Below are 17232 nucleotides of genomic sequence, written 5' to 3'. Positions count from 1 at the left end.
TGCGCAGATATTTTCTCTATTTCCGAATTGTACTTTTCAAGTGCTTAGTACAGTGCTCTGTACACAGTAAGTGAGAAGTAAGTGAGAAGCAGCGTGGCTCAGTGGAAAGAGCACAGGCTTGGGTGTTAGAGGTCATGGGTCATGGGTTCTAATAATAATAATGGTCTTTGTTAAGCGCTTACTATGTGCAAAGCACTGTTCTAAGTGCTGGGGGGGATGCAGGGTGATCAGATTGTCCCACGGGGGGCTCACAGTCTTAATCCCCATTTTACAGAGGAGGGAACTGAGGCACAGAGAAGTTAATAATAATAATGGTATTTGTTAAGCACTTACTATGTGCAAAGCACTGTTCTAAGCGCTGGATTAAGTGACTAATCCCCGCACCCCCATTCATTCATTCATTCAATCATATTTATTGAGCACTTACTGTGTGCAGAGCACTGTACTAAGCGCTTGAGTAGTACAAGTCGGCAACATATAGAGACGGTCCCTACCCAACAACGGGCTCACAGGCTAGAAGGGGGAGACAGACAACAAAACAAAACATGTAGACAGGTGTCAAAATCGTCAGAACAAATAGAATTGAAGCTATATGCACATCATTAACAAAATAAATAAAATAATAAATATGTACAAATAAAATGTCTGCTATGTGACCTTGGGCAAGTCAGTTACCTTCTCAGAGCCTCAGTTACCTCATCTGTAAAATGGGGATTAAGACTGTGAGCCCCACGTGGGACAACATGATCACCTAATATCCTCCCCAGCGCTTAGAACAGTGCTTCGCAAATAGTAAGCGCTTAAGTGCCATTATTAATTAATTAATTCAATAAATACGATTGAATGAATGAATGAATGAATTCCAGGCCAGAGGCAGCACATGAGCAATATAATGGCAGCAAGATCAATGATATTGAAATTACTGAGTAGCTTGGCATCAGAGAAGGAAAGTGAGTGTGCTGGGTGGAATTAGAAAATCCCACTCAATCATAATTTAACATGACTGTGTGATAAATGATATTTAGATGAAGAGAAATTGTTTTGAATTTCACATTAACTACTCACTTATGCACCTGAGTCTGTTCCTCTTAAACACATTGGTATTCACCCAGCCCAACAGAACCTGGGACCACATCTGTGACATAATTCATTTTGATATTCATCTCCCCCTCTAGTCGGTAAACTCCTTGTTGGGTAAGGGTCACTTCTACCAGTTGTATTGTATTGTCACTGCTCTAATCATATACATAATAATACTGATAGCATTTATTAAGCGCTTATTATGTGCAAAGCACTGTTCTAAGTGCTGGGAAGATTACAAGGTGATCAGGTTGTCCCACGGGGGGCTCACAGTTTTCATCCCCATTTTACAGATGAGGGAACTGAGGCACAGAGAAGTTAAGTGACTTGCCCAAAGTCACACAGCTGACAGTTGGTGGAGCTGGGATTTGAACCCATGACCTCTGACTCCAAAGCCCGGGCTCTTTCCACTGAGACACGCTGCTTCTCAAATATACATCTCCTCCCCTCCTCCTCTCCTATTCATAGTAAGTGCTCAGTAATTACCACTGATTGAGTGAATGATTGAATTTGAAAAAAGCAGTCTCTGAACCTCTTAGGAAGAGGAAGAAGGATTAAGTCTTATAGTAAGGGGAACAGAAGAAAAAAAAGAGACGGAAGAAAGGGAGAGAAAAGGAAGAGGAAGGAAGCAGGGCTAATAAGACTGTATCTCTGGCTTCTGTTGCACTCTCCCAAATGTGGCTTTTAATAGGCACTTGATGAATAAACTGCTCCTTGCTGGACTGCTGTGTTCTCAATCTCCTCCCTGTCCTCCTTAGGTGCTAGCCACTAATTCTGCTCACACTGTATCTACTATTTCCTCTTGAAAAATCAGGTTTAGGGCAGTTACACGCTACCCAGTTGGGGTGGAAACGAATCTGTCAGTAAATATAGCATACACTTGTTAATAATGGCATTTATCAAGTGCTTACTATATGCAAAGCACTGTTCAAAGCGCTGGGGTAGATACAAAGTAATCAGGTTGTCCCCCGTGGGACTCACAGACTTAATCCCCATTTTCCAGATGAGGTAAACTGAGGCACAGAGAAGTTAAGTGACTTGCCCAAAGTCACACAGCTGACAACTGGTGGAGCGGGGATTTGAACCCGTGACCTCTGACACTGCTTCTCTATGCAGGTTGTGGAAGCCGACATGAAAGCTGCTCACAGGAACTTTTGAATTCAAATGCCACTGGCTCATTTGTATTGGGAATCCACAGGAAAGTCTTAGGACATTTACGTATGGCTTTTTTTTAAATGGCATTTGTTAAGTGCTTCCTGTGTTCCAGGTGCTATACTAAGCACTGGGGTAGAAAAATCAATCAATCACATTTATTGAGTGCTTACTGTGTGCAGAAAACTGTACTAGGTGCTTGGGAGAATTCATTCAGTCATTCATTCATTCAATCATATTTATTGAGCGCTTACTGTGTGCAGAGCACTGTACTAAGCGCTTTGGAAGTACAAGTTGGCAACATATAGAGATGGTCCCTACCCAACAGTGGGCTCACAGTCTAGAAGAATACAATATAACAAATAATGTACTCATTCCCTGCCCACAATGAGCTTACAGTCTAACTACAAGATAATCAGGTTGGACACAGTCTATGTCCCACATGGGGCTCACAATCTCAATCTCCATTTGGTGGATGAAGTAATTTAGGCCCAGAGAAGTTAAACAATTTCCCCAAGGTCACACAGCAGCCCACTGTTGGGTAGGGACCGTCTCTATATGTTTCCAACTTGTACTTCCCAAGCGCTTAGTACAGTGCTCTGCACACAGTAAGTGCTCAATAAATACGATTGAATGAATGAAACTGACAGAGCTGGGATTAGAACCCAGGTCCTTTTTTTTGGTATTATTTGTTAATAATAAGAATGATGGTATTTGTTAAGCGCTTACTATGGGCCAAGCACTGTTCTAAGCACTGGGAAAGATACAAGGTAATCAGGTTGTCCCACATGGGCTCACAGACTTAACCCCCTTTTTACTGATGAGGTAAATGAGGCACAGAGAAGTAAAGTGATTTGCCCAAGGTCACACAGCAGACAAGTGGTGGAGCCAGGATTAGAACCCACATCCTCTGATTCCCAAGCCTGGGCTCTTGTCTCTAGGCCAAATGCTTACTATATGCTAGTCATTGTTCTAAGTGCTGGGGTAGAAGCAAGCAAATTGGGTTGGACACACTCTCTATCCCACATGGGGCTCACAATCTTAAACCCCATTTTACAAATAATAATAATAATAATAATAATAATAATAATAATAATAATGGCATTTGTTAAGCACTTACTATATGCAAAACACTGTTCTAAGTGCTGGGGGGGATACAAAGGTGATCAGGTTGTCCCACGTGGAGCTCACAGTCTTAATCCCCATTTTACAGATGAGGTAACTGAAGCACAGACAAGTTAAATGACTTGCCCAAGGCCACACAGCAGACAAGTGGCAGAGCCAGGATTAGAACCCATGACCTCTGAGTTCCAAGCCCGGGCTCTTTCCACTGAGCCATGCTGCTTTTCTGAGGCACACAGAAGTCAAGTGACTTGACTGAGGTCCCAGGCCTTTGCCACTTTGCTTGTCATGTTTATCATGTTCTAGTTAGTTGTTGGAAATTTGAAGAGCACTTTTAAAGAGATTCAGTAGGCAGCGTCAGGTAGGCTTTAAACACATTTTTATTCAGCAAAGATCCACACACGGAAGCTATTTCTCCATGTGCCCCCCCAGCCAAGTCCCATTAATCCTGTGGGGAGTGGCATGATCTTATGGGAATAGGAGCTATGATTCTAAAGCCGAGAGTATTCAAAGTGTCTACAACCCTGGGAGCTACCAGTAGCTTTTCCAACAACTATTTTGTTGAATTTTAATCGGTTTCATTATTCACACTGCTATGTGTGCGGTATACTCTGAGCAACAAATATGTATACTTATGCCATTATTCTCTATTCTAGAGGCAATTTGATTTTTACAGTCGGGGTTTCACTTTATATTTTATTCATAGCATGAACGTATCATTACATGCATGCAAAAAGAAACCCCTCCTCTATTTGCAGAGACATTTAGGGATTCTGTTAAGAAAAGATAAACCTGCTACTTCGCTATTACCTTCTCCGTTGATAATAGATGGGACCTTGGTCAGTCCCAGTCAAAAAAGTATCAAAAGGAGTAATTGCTGTTATGATCAATAACAGACAATTGAGAAAGAGAGCCTGTTGTAATGGTAAGTGGCTGGTTAGCTGCATTATGTCTCTATTTTATTTCAGAATTGATGCCGTCCCATTTTCTTTCCAACGTGTACGTACCTGGCAGTGGGCAATTACACCTCTATTTATAATTCCAGGTGGAAAAACACACTTCTGTGTGTTCTCAGGAGAATCCATGAAGAGAGTCGGTCCATGGCTTATTATGGCTAGGGGCATAGTAAACGCATTTGTCAAAAACAATGAAATCGTGTGGCTGAAGGAACTCATGAGAAAGCTAAAAGGCAGAAAATGTATCTCCAGCTAATCATGATGTTGCAAATCGAAACAAGTAACAGCCACTGTGTGGATCTAATTAAAAATAGTTCAAGATGTGTGAATTTAATATCAGAAACAAAGTTAACAGAATAAAGGTGGGAGAATATTATCAGTCTAAATTTCCAGTTGGTCTATGCCATCAAGAATATGGGTTTCCTCTACCATCAGACATGGGATATGCTGGAATCTCCTTTTTTAATTCAGTCATTTATCTGGGAAGAAAGGGGATTCTGCTAACATCAGTTAGAACTCTTCTTCTCTTCATAATGATTAACATGGTAATTAACAACAACAAATTTGGAGGGGGCATTCTTCAGAAGCTCCAGAACATTCGACAAACATCCTCGCCCTTATCCTCATCAAGATCCTCCTAAACATTACCAACATCATCATCATTATCATAGACCACCTCCACAGTTCACATTCTCCTCTCTTGTGCTTAAAGTGTGGAGACTGTAGAGCACTGCTAACATAAATCCAGACACATGGTTGACCTCATCCATTTCAAATTTCTCCTTACCTGCTTTAAATTTTCCCATTGCCTGCTCAGCAACGGTACATTTCTATCCTCGTTGACTACTTAACTTCTCTGAGCCTCAGTTCCCTCATCTGTAAAATGGGGATTAAGCCTGTGAGCCCCACGTGAGACAACTTGATCACATTGTATCCCCCCAATCAATCAATCAATCAATCAATCATATTGAGTGCTTACTGTGTGCAGAGCACTGTACTAAGTGTTTAACAAATGCCATCATCATCATCATTATCATCATCATCATCATCCCACACTTATTCCCCATAATGTTTTAAACATTTAACTCCTTCTTTAACCCCCTGCCACTCCCCCATCCCTGCCTCAGCCCCTATCTCTTGACCCTAATGACCTGGCCACCTACTTTATGGATATAATTGAAACCATCGGGCATGATATCTCTATAATCTCCCCTGCTCATCATCTCATTCATTCATTCAATCATATTTATTGAGTAGGGTACTCTACTAAGCACTGGGGAGAGTGCAGTACAACAATAAACAATATACAGACATACCTGTATATATGTATATATGTTCGTACATATTTATTACTCTATTTATTTATTTATTTATTTTACTTGTACATATCTATTCTATTTATTTTATTTTGTTAGTATGTTTGGTTTTGTTCTCTGTCTCCCCCTTTTAGACTGTGAGCCCACTGTTGAGTAGGGACTGTCTCTATATGTTGCCAACTTGTACTTCCCAAGTGCTTAGTACAGTGCTCTGCACACAGTAAACGCTCAATAAATACGATTGATTGATTGATATTCCCTGCCCACAACATGCTTACAGGCTGGGGGAGGGGGGAAAGAAACATTAATATAAATAAATAGATTACACACATGTACACAAGTTCTCTGGGGTTTGGAAGGGGGAAGAACAAAGGGAGCAAGTCATGGTGATGCAGAGGGGAGTGTGAGAAGAGGAAAGGGGCGTTCTAATCAGGAAAGACTTCTTGGAGATGTGACTTCGATAAGACTTTGAAGGGGGTAGAGAGTAGTCTGTCGGATATGAGGAGGGAGTGGGTTCCAGGCCAGAATCAGGATGTGGGTGAGGGGTTGACGGCAAGGTAGATGAGATCAAGGCACAGTGAGAAATGTGAGTCGCCCATCTTTCTCAGCAGTATCTCAAGAGATTTCCTACCTCCTCTCAAATCTCCCACCTCCACCTGTGCCTCTCGCCCCAGCGTGGCTCAGTGGAAAGAGCACGGGCTTTGGAGTCAGAGGTCATGGGTTCGAATCCCAGCTCCACCACAAGTCTGCTGTGTGACCTTGGGTAAGTCACTTAACTTCTCTGAGCCTCAGTTACCTCATCTGTAAAAATGGGGATTAAGACTGTGAGCCCCACGTGGGACATCTTGATCACACTGCATCCCCCCAGTGCTTAGAACAGTGCTTTGCACATAGTAAGCGCTTAACAAATGCCATTATTATTATTATTATTATTATTATTATTATTATCAAAACACTTGCCCCTGTCTCCTTCCCTCCCTGACCACCATCTTCAACCGTTCACTCTCCAGTGCCTTCATCCCCACGATTTCAAACATGTTCATGTATCCCTGTAACCCCCAAATACCATCCCTTAACCTCATGGCTCCCTCCAGTTACTGCCCTATCTCCCACCTACAATTTCTTTCCAAACCCCTGGAGCAAGTTCTCTACAACTAATGCCCCCACTTCCTCTTCTCCAGTTCTTCCCTTGACCCTCTCCAATCTGGCTTCTGTCCCTTCACACCACAGAAACTTCATTCTCTATGGTCACAAATGATCTTGCAAGTTTTTACTTCATCTTAATCCTCCTTGACCTCTCAGCTCCCTTTGATACTGTGGGCCACTCCTTTACCCTGGAAAAGATATTTAACCTTGGCTTCACTGCCACGGTTCTCTCCCGGTTTTCCTCCTATCTCTCTGGCTGCTCCTTTTCAGTCTCTTTCACAGTCCCTTCCTCTGCCATCTCACCGTCTAAATGTGGGAATCCCTCCAATCTGGGCTCTGGGTCCCCTTCTGTTCTCCATTTTACACTCACTCCCTTGGAGAACTCATTCACTCCCATGACTTTAACTACTCTCTGTATGACACTGATTCTCAAGTCTACATCTCCAGCCCTGACCCTTCTCCTCTATTTTCACATTTCCTCCAGCCTTCAGGACATCTCTAATTTGATATCCTACAGATACCTCAAACATAACATGTCCAAAACAGAACTCCTCATCTTCCCACCTAAAACCTGTCCTTCCTCTGTCTTTCCCAGCCCTGTAGACAGCACCTCTATCCTTCCTGCCTCACGAACCCATAACCTGGGCATCTACTCATCTCTATCATTCAACCTACATATTCAATCTGTCACCAATTCCTGTCGCTTCTACCTTCACAACATTCCTAAATCTGCCCTTTCCTCTTCAACCAACCTCCTACTAGGCTGATCCAAGCACTCGCAGCGTGGCTTAGTAGAAAGAGCACGGGCTTGGGAGTCAGAGGTCATGGGTTCTAATCCCATCTCTTCCACTTGTTTGCTGTGTGCTCTTGGGCATGGCATTTCACTTCTCTGTGCTTCAGTTCCCTCATCTGTAAAATGGGGGAAAAATGTGAGCCCCACGTAAATACCTTGTATTTACCCCAACGCTTAGAACAAGGTTTGTCATGTAGTACATGCTTAACAAATACCATTATTATTATATGATCTCATCTTGACTATTGCACCAGCCTGCTTGCTGACCTCTCTGCTTTCTGTCTTTCCCTGCTCCAGTCCATAATTCAATCTCCAGCCCGGATCGTTTTCCTAAGAAACATTTCATCCCACATCTTCCCATTCCTCAGGAACCTCCAGTGGTTGCTGATTCAATTTCATATTGACTAGAAGCTCCTTAAGATCAGGTTTAAAGCACTCAATCAGTTCTCCCCCTCCTACCTTACATTTCTGATTTCCTACTACAATTTGTATCACACGCTTCACTCTTCCAACTCTAACCTACTCACTAACGTCAGTCTTGTCTCTCTCACCTCCCAAATCTATACGTTGCCAATTTGTACTTCCCAAGTGCTTAGTAGAGTGTTCTGCACACAGTAAGCACTCAATAAATATGATTGAATGAATGAATGAATCCTTTATCCCTCTCCATCCCCACCGTCTTACCTCCTTCCCTTCCCCACAGCACCTGTATATATGTATATATGTTTGTACATATTTTTTACTCTATTTATTTATTCATTTATTTTATTTGCACATATCTATTCTATTTATTTTATTTTGTTAGTATGTTTGGTTTTGTTTTCTGTCTCCCCCTTTTAGACTGTGAGCCCACTGTTGGGTAGGGACTGTCTCTGTATGTTGCAAACTTGTACTTCCCAAACGCTTAGTACAGTGCTCTGCACACAGTAAGCACTCAATAAATACGATTGATTGATTTATTGATTGATTGATTATCTGGACAGAAATAACTTCCCCCTTCATATCAGACAGACCATAACTCTCCCCATTTTCAAAGCCATATTAAAAATCACGTGTCCCCCCCAAAAGGCCTTCCCCAACTTTTCCCCCATTTCCTTTATTTCCTTGCACTTCTGTGTCACCTTTATACTTGGATTTGTACCCTTTAAGCACTTGATATTCACCCCACCCTCAGTCCTATCACACTTATGTACATATCTTTGATTCATTTATTTTTATTCATTCATTATTTTATTCATTAATGTCTGCTACGAGAAGCAGCGTGGCTCAGGGGAAAGAGCATGGGTTTTGGAGTCAGAGGTCATGGGTTCAAATCCCGGCTCTGCCAATTGTCAGCTGTGTGACTTTGGGCAAGTCACTTAACTTCTCTGTGTCTCAGTTACCTCATCTGTAAAATGGGGATTAAGACTGTGAGCCCCCCGTGGGACTACTTGATCACCTTGTAACCTCCCCATCACTTAGAACAGTGCTTTGCACATAGTAAACACTTAATAAATGCCATTATTATTTTTTTATATATATTTTTATTATTGTTATTACCCCTCTAAACTGTAAGTTCCTTACGGGCAGGGAACTTGCCTACCAACTCTCTTGTATTGCATTCATTTATTCATTCCTCCAGTCTGTACTTGTTCATTCATTCATTCAATCAATTTATTGAGTGCTTACTGTGTGCAGAGCACTGTACTAAGCGCTTGGGAAGTACAGATCGGCAACATATAGGGATGGTCCCTACCCAACAATGGGCTCACAGTCTAGAACGGTGGGGGGGGGGGGGCGGGGAGGGAACTGACAAAATACAGAACAAGTAGATAGGTTTCAATACCATCAGAATAAATAGAATTATAGCTATATATGTATCATTAATAAAATTGATGTAGTAAATATGTACAAATAAAACAAATAGACTAATAAACATGTACAAATATATAGAAGTGCTGTGGAGAGGGGAAGAGGGTAGGGAAGAGGGAGGGAGTGGGGTGATGGGGAGGGGAAGAGGAGGATATATGCATATATATGTGTATACGTTTGTACATATTTGTTACTCTATTTTACTTGTACATATCTATTCTATTTATTTTATTTTGTTAGTATGCTTGGTTTTGTTCTCTGTCACCCCCTTTTAGACTGTGAGCCCACTGTTGCATAGGGACTGTCTCTATATGTTGCCAACTTGTACTTCCCAAGCGCTTAGTCCAGTGCTCTGCACACAGTAAGCGCTCAATAAATATGATTGATGAGGAGGAGGAGGAGGAGACGAAAAAAGGGGGGGCTTAGTCAGGGAAGGCCTCCTGGAGGAGGTGAGCTCTCAGTAGGGCTTTGAATCAATCAATCAATCAATCATATTTATTGAGTGCTTACTGTGCGCAGAGCACTGTACTAAGCGCTTGGGAAGTACAAGTTGGCAACATATAGAGACAGTCCCTACCCAACAGTGGGCTCACAGTCTAAATGGGGGAGACAGAGAACAAAACCAAACATACTAACAAAATAAAATAAATAGAATAGATATGTACAGGTAAAATAAATACCTGTAAAATAAAATCTCCAGAAGATTCAGAAGGTACCTTGCCAGCTGTGAGCTCATATATGATACTAAGACCCAACATGGGCCCTGAACTGGACTCCAACTTGGTTTTCTAGAAGTTGTAGTAGTAATATTTATCGTGCATTCACTGTGTGCAGAGCACTGTAACACTTCACAGAGAAGCAGTATGGCTAGTGGAAATAGAATGGGCCTGGGAATCAGAGGACCTGGGTTCTAATCCCGGTTCTGCCACTTCATTCTTTCATTCAATAGTATATGACCTGACTGCTGTGACCTCGGGCAAGTCACTTCTCTGTGCCTCAGTTTCTTCATCTGTAAAATGGGAATTAAGACTGTGAGCCACATGTGGGCCAGGGACTGTGTCCAACCCCATTATCTTGTGTCTACCCTAGCTCTTAGTACAGTGCCTGGCACAATAGTAAATGCTTACCAAGTACAACAATTATTATTATTCACTGGTGAGATAAACACTGTTCCTGGTCCTCCGGGGACTCCCAATTTAAAAATAAGGTGGGGCTAGGGTCTTTGAAGTGCTTACTACAGTGCTCTGCACACAGTAAGCGCTCAATAAATATGATTGATTGATTGAAGAGAGGAAGAGAGCTTATTGAGTGCTGACTGTGTGCAGAACACTGTACTAAGTGCTGGGGAAGTATAATACAACAAAAAACAGACACATTCTTCCCACAATGAGCTTACAGTCTAGAGACAGTCCCAAGTATTCAGTACAATGCTCTGCACAGTCAGAGCTCCATTAAAACCACTGATTCTTTAACTGATTGATTATCACCAACTTCATCATCAATAGATTCAGAGTGCTGTGCTAAGAATTTGGGATTGTTCAGTAGAAGTAGCCAACCTGCCCCCCAAGAATGAGGGCCTTACAAGATCATATATAGCAGAGTGGCTCAGTGGAAAGAGCCCGGGCTTTGGAGTCAGAGGTCATGGGTTCAAATCACGGATCCGCCATTTGCCAGCTGTGTGACTTTGGGCAAGTCACTTCATTTCTCTGTGCCTCAGTTCCCTCATCTGTAAAATGGGGATGAAGATTGTGAGCCCCCTGTGGGACAACCTGATCACCTTGTACCCTCCCCAGCCCTTAGAACAGTGCTTTGTGCATAGTAAGCACCTTATAAATGCTATTATTATTATTATTATTATATACAAACAATAGAATCTACTTCTCCCCCCCCGACCTGTTGACAGTTACCTCTAGAGAGAAAAGTGAAAGTCAGAAGGTCATGGGTTCTAATTCTAGCTCCACCATTTGTCTGCTGTGTGACCTTGGGCAAGTCACTTCACTTCTCTGTGCCTCAGTTACCTTACTCATTCATTCTTTCAATTGTATTTATTGAGCGCTTACTGTGTGCAGAGCACTGTACTAAGCACTTGAGAAGTACAAGTCAGCAACGTATAGAGACGGTCCCTACCCAACAGTGGGCTCACAGTCTAGAAGGGAGGAGATAGACAACAAAACAAAACATGTAGACAGGTGTATCTGCAATCTGTTTTATCTGTAAAATGGGGATGGAGACTGTGAACCCCAATTGGGAAAGGGACTCTTTCCACTGGCATCCACCCCACTGCTTAATACAGCATCTGATATGTAGTAAGCGCTTAACAAATACCACAATTTTCATTATTATTATTAACGATTATTATTCAGTGAGGCAGAACTTTGTGGAATGATACAAGAGGGATAGGAAACAGCATTCTTCTAGACTGTGAGCCCACTGTTGGGTAGGGACCGTCTCTATATGTTGCCAACTTGTACTTCCCAAGTGCTCAGTACAGTGCTGTGCACACAGTAAGCGCTCAATAAATACAACTGAATGAATGAATGAATGGCCCAGTGGAAGCATCACGGCCCTGACAGTCAGAGTACCTGAGTTCTAATCTTGGCTCTGCCATTTGCCTGCTGTGTGAGCTCTGGTCAGTCACTTAACTTATCTGTGCCTCAGTTTCCACATCTGTAAAATGGGGATTAAAATGTTCTTCCTTACCCTGTGACTCTCCTGTGGGACAAAGACTGTGTCTCACACGTTGCACTGTAACTACCCTAAAGTTTACTACAGTTCTTGGTACATTGTAAGCATTTGACAAACACCATCATTATTGTTATTATTATTATTATTATTGTATCATTATTACCATCCTCCTGAAACACTGCCACCCTCCAATTGTTATGAAAAATAAGGAACGAAATTGCTTTCTGGCATGACTAAGCAAGGCTAATCTGAGCACCTGAGCCCTGCTTATATTGTGACCTTTTCAATTCTATAATTAAGTTTTCCAACCTGTATGCATCTCTCAGAAGACATTTTCAGAACACAGAGTGCTTCCCATGATTAGCTATGCCTAAGAGGAATGTATGTTTCTTTTGTGCTCTATTCAGATGTGAAACTCAATTATAGTTGCTTTTATACTCAACTTGTACAGAGAAAACACATATATAATGTGACTCCTTTGTGAGCCTGGATGGCCTTTAAAATGGGCTTTTGTTCCCAGGCCCTATGAAGTTTTCTAGGCCTTGATTTTTTTTTAGGGAGTGTGTCTGTTAAGTTGAGTATAAGAAAAGGCTGGCACATTCATTCATTCATTCATTCAATCGCATTTATTGAGCGCTTACTGTGTGTTGGGTAGGGACCGTCTCTATATGTTGCCAACTTGTACTTCCCAAGCGCTTAGTACGGTGCTCTGTACACAGTAAGTGCTCAATAAATATGATTAATTGATTGATTGATTGCAGAGCACTGTACTAAGCTCATCATCATCATCATCATCAATCGTATTTATTGATGATTTATTGATGATTTATCGTAAGCTCATGGGAAGTACAAATCACATCGGGCCTTAGGAAGTTAGAATGAACTGAAGGGGAATTATAGGCCAACATAGCTCGTTGTGGGCAAAAAATGTGTCAGCTTATTATGACATTGTACTCTCCCAAGAGCTTAGTTCAGTGCTTTGCACAGAGAGAGTGCTCAATAAATATGATTGAATGAATGAATGAGCACACTCTGAATCTGAAGCCTCTTGTGTCCCAACCACTGCTACGGCCTACGTCCTTGCTCACATTCAATCGTATTTATTGAGCGCTTACTGTGTGCAGAGCACTGTACTAAGCTCATGGGAAGTACAAATTGCATCCCCCTTCTAGACTGTGAGCCCACTGTTGGGTAGGGACCGCCTCTATATGTTACCAACTTGTACTTCCCAAGCACTTAGTACAGTGCTCTGCACACAGTAAGCACTCAATAAATACGACTAAATGAATCGGGCCTTAGGAAGTTAGAATGAACCGAAGGGGAATTATAGGCCAACATAGCTCATTGTGGGCAAGAAATGTGTCAGCTTATTATGACGTTGTACTCTCCCAAGAGCTTAGTTCAGGGCTTTGCACAGAGAGAGTGCTCAATAAATACGATTGAATGAATGAATGAATGAACACACTCTGAATCTGAAGCCTCTTGTGTCCCAACCACCGCTATGGCCTGTGTCCTTGCTCATCTGGCAATTCTACTGCCTTCTCTCAAACCCCAGAGAGAAGGAGTGAAAGGAGGAGCAAGTTAAAATCAGACTGTCACACTGTTGTTAGACATTTGGCTGCTCTGAGGCTGAGAAAAAAACAAATGTCCATTCCCCCAATCTGTATGATGTCACCATGCTATGCAACCCCTTCTTCCAATGGCACTCTTACTCCAGACACAATATTTCCCCCTCCCCATCCCCCCTGCCTTACCTCTTTCCCCTCCCCACAGCACCTGCATATATGTATATATGTATATATGTTTGTACGTATTTATTACTCTATTTATTTTATTTGTACATGTTTATTCTAGTTATTTTATTTTGTTAATATGTTTTGTTTTGTTGTCTGTCTCCCCCTTCTAGACTGTGAGCCCACTGTTGGGTAGGGACCATCTCTATATGTTGCCAACTTGTACTTCCCAAGTGCTTAGTACAGTGCTCTGCACACAGTAAGCGCTCAATGAATATGATTGAATGAAGTGAATGAATGAATGAATGAATCCTTCTCCATTCCAGCTCCCAGCCTCCCTTCTACCAGGTTCCCTGTAAAACTTTCTGGCAAGAGCCCAATTTAAGTCCTGAACACCTGAGTAAGCCCTCCTTTCCTCTTCCCCCTCTTCCTTCTGCATTGTCCTGATTTGCTCCCTTCATTCATCACCCCCTCCCAGCCCCACAACACTTAGGTACATATCTGTCATTGATTTATTTATTTCTATTAATGTCTGTCTCCCCCCATGTAGACTATAAGCTCACTGTGGGGAGGGAATTTGATGTTTATTGTTGTGTTGTACACTCCCAAGAGCTTAGTACAGTTCTCTGCACAAGAGCTCAATAAATATGATTGAATTAATGAATTGATTCATCAAATAGACTGTAAGTTCCGCATGGGATAGGGACTGTGCCTGACCTGACTGTACTGTGTCTACCCCAGTGCTTAGCTCAGTGTTTGGCACAGAAGAAATGTGTTTTCATTCAATCATATTTATTGAGTGCTTACATGTGCAGAGGACTCTACTAAGTGCGTGGAAGAGGACAATATAACAATAAACAGACACATTCCCTGCCCACTAAGAGTGATTCACAAATACCACCATTATTAGAAATTCCATCCCACTGTCATTGTGTGGCATATCAATCAATCCATCAGTGGTATTTATTAAGCACTGAATGTGTGAGTGTAGAGCTCTGTACTGAGAGATTGGGAGAATTCAGTACAGCAGAATTGGTAGACATACTCCCTCCCCTCAGGGAGCTCATGGTCAGAAAGGGTGATAGACATGAAAATTAATGGGATGTGTGCATGAGTGCTGTGGGGCTGTGGGTGGAAAGTGGAAAGTCTTAGTGGAAAGAGTTTAGGGCTGCGAGTCAAGAGATCCCTTCTCTGCTGTGTGACATTGGGCAATCCCGGCTCTGCCACTTGTCAGCTGTGTGACTTTGGGAAAGTCACTACACTTCTCTGGGCCTCAATTACCTCATCTGTAAAGTGGGGATGAAGACTGTGAGCCCCAAGTGGGACAACTTAATAACCTTGTATCTATCCCAGAGCTTAGAACAGTGCTTGACACATTGTAAGCGCTTAACAAATACCAACATTATTATTATTATTATTAAGTCATTAACTTCTCTGTGTCAGTCTCCTGATCTGTAAAATGAGGATTTAATACTTCCTCTCTCTCCCCCGTAGACTGGGAGCCCCATGTGGTACAGGGGCCGTGTCTGAGCTGAGCGAGTAGAATATAATAATCATTATAGTGTTTGTTAAGTTCCAACTATGTGCTAAGCAGTGTAACAAGCACCGGGAGACATACAAGTTAATCAGGTCTCACTTGGGGCTCACAGTCTAAGTAGGAGGAAGAACAGGGATTGAATTCTAATTTGACAGATGAGGGAGCTGAAGCACTTAGAAGTGAAATGACTTGCCCAAGATCACATGATGTATGCAAAGGAGACAGGATTAAAACACGGGTCCTCTGATTCCCAGGCCCAGGCTCACTAGGCCACACTGCTTCTCTAGAATAGAGCTCAGTATTTAGTACATTGCTTAGCACCAGCGCTTAGAACAGTGCCTGACACATAGTAAGCGCTTAACGAATAGCGTCATTACTATAGTAAATTGTGTAATAACTAATAATAATAATAATGATGGCATTTATTAAGTGTTTATTATGTGCAAAGCACTGTTCTAAGAGCTGGGGAGGTTACAAGGTGATCAGGTTGTCCCACGGGGGGCTCACAATCTTAATCCCCCTTTGACAGATGAGGGCACTGAGGCACAGAGAAGTGAAGTGACTTGCCCAAAGTCACCCAGCTGACAATTGGCAGACCCGGAATTTGAACCCATAATCTCTGACTCCAAATCCCGTGCTCTTTCCACTGAGCCATGCTGCTTCTCTGAAAGAATTATATTTCTAACAAAGATCTGGCTCTGGGCTCTTCAGAAGGACATAAACTATCTGGATGTAATCTTTGGACAACTCCCTTGATCCATCCTCTAAATTCATCCTAAATTCTTCTAGACGTCTGTGGGAGTATGAGCTGAAGCCTGGAGCCATCATTCAGTCACTTGGTATTTATTGAGCACTTACTATGTGCAGAGCACTGTGCTAGCACTTGGGAGAAAGCCATGTGTTGTCCCATATCAGGAGGCTTGAGGGACAAAGAAGGAAGCTTACTGCTAGTAATAATAGTAATATAAGGGTATTTATTGAGTGTCCTCTGGGTGCCATACATCTCATATACATGCAGCGTGGCTCAATGGAAAGAGCCCGGGCTTTGGAGTCAGAGGTCACGGGTTCAAATGCCGGCTCTGCCAATTGTCAGCTGTGTGAGTTTGGGCAAGTCACTTCACTTCTCTGGGCCTCAGTTCCGTCATCTGTAAAACGGGGATTAAGACTGTGAGCCCCACGTGGGACAACCTTGATTACCTTGTATCCCCCCACCCCAGCACTTAGAACAGTGCTTGGCACTTAGTAAGCGCTTAACATATACCAACATTATTATTATTAGTAGTACTATTATTATCTCCAGCCTAAATAGAACTTTTTTAATGGTGTTTATTAAGCACTTACCATGTGCCAGGCATTGTACTACGTGCTGAAGTAGATGCAAGCTAATCAGTCTGAGCATAGACCTTGTCCCACTTGGAGCTCACAGTCTTAACTTCCATTTTACAGAAGAGATAACTGAGGCACAGTTAAGTGTCTTGCCCAAGGTCATACAGCCGACACGTGGAGGAGCCAGAATTAGGAACCAGGTCCTTCTGATTCCCAGGCCCGTGGTCTATCCATAAAGCCAGGCTATTTCTCATTACCAGATCAGACGTGGTCCCTGTTCTACATGGAGATGACAGTCTAAGTAGAGAGACCAGGTATTGAATCAGTATTTTACCCTTTGATAGAATATCAAAAGAAATGCACAAATGAAGAGGAAATAGACTGACCCAAAAAGGTACATCCCATTCCCTGAATATTATGTAGGAGTTGACCAGTCTATCTTAGGAGACCTTCTAGGAAAAGGATACCAATAGATGTAATGATTCTTTGAGCGAATAATGGTCTTAGTCAAATATCTGCAGGAAGATATTTGAAG

The sequence above is a fragment of the Tachyglossus aculeatus genome, chromosome 1, assembly GCF_015852505.1.
Source record: "Tachyglossus aculeatus isolate mTacAcu1 chromosome 1, mTacAcu1.pri, whole genome shotgun sequence".
NCBI classification, from domain to species: Eukaryota; Metazoa; Chordata; class Mammalia; order Monotremata; family Tachyglossidae; genus Tachyglossus; species Tachyglossus aculeatus.
Note: the sequence above shows the minus strand (reverse complement) of the source record.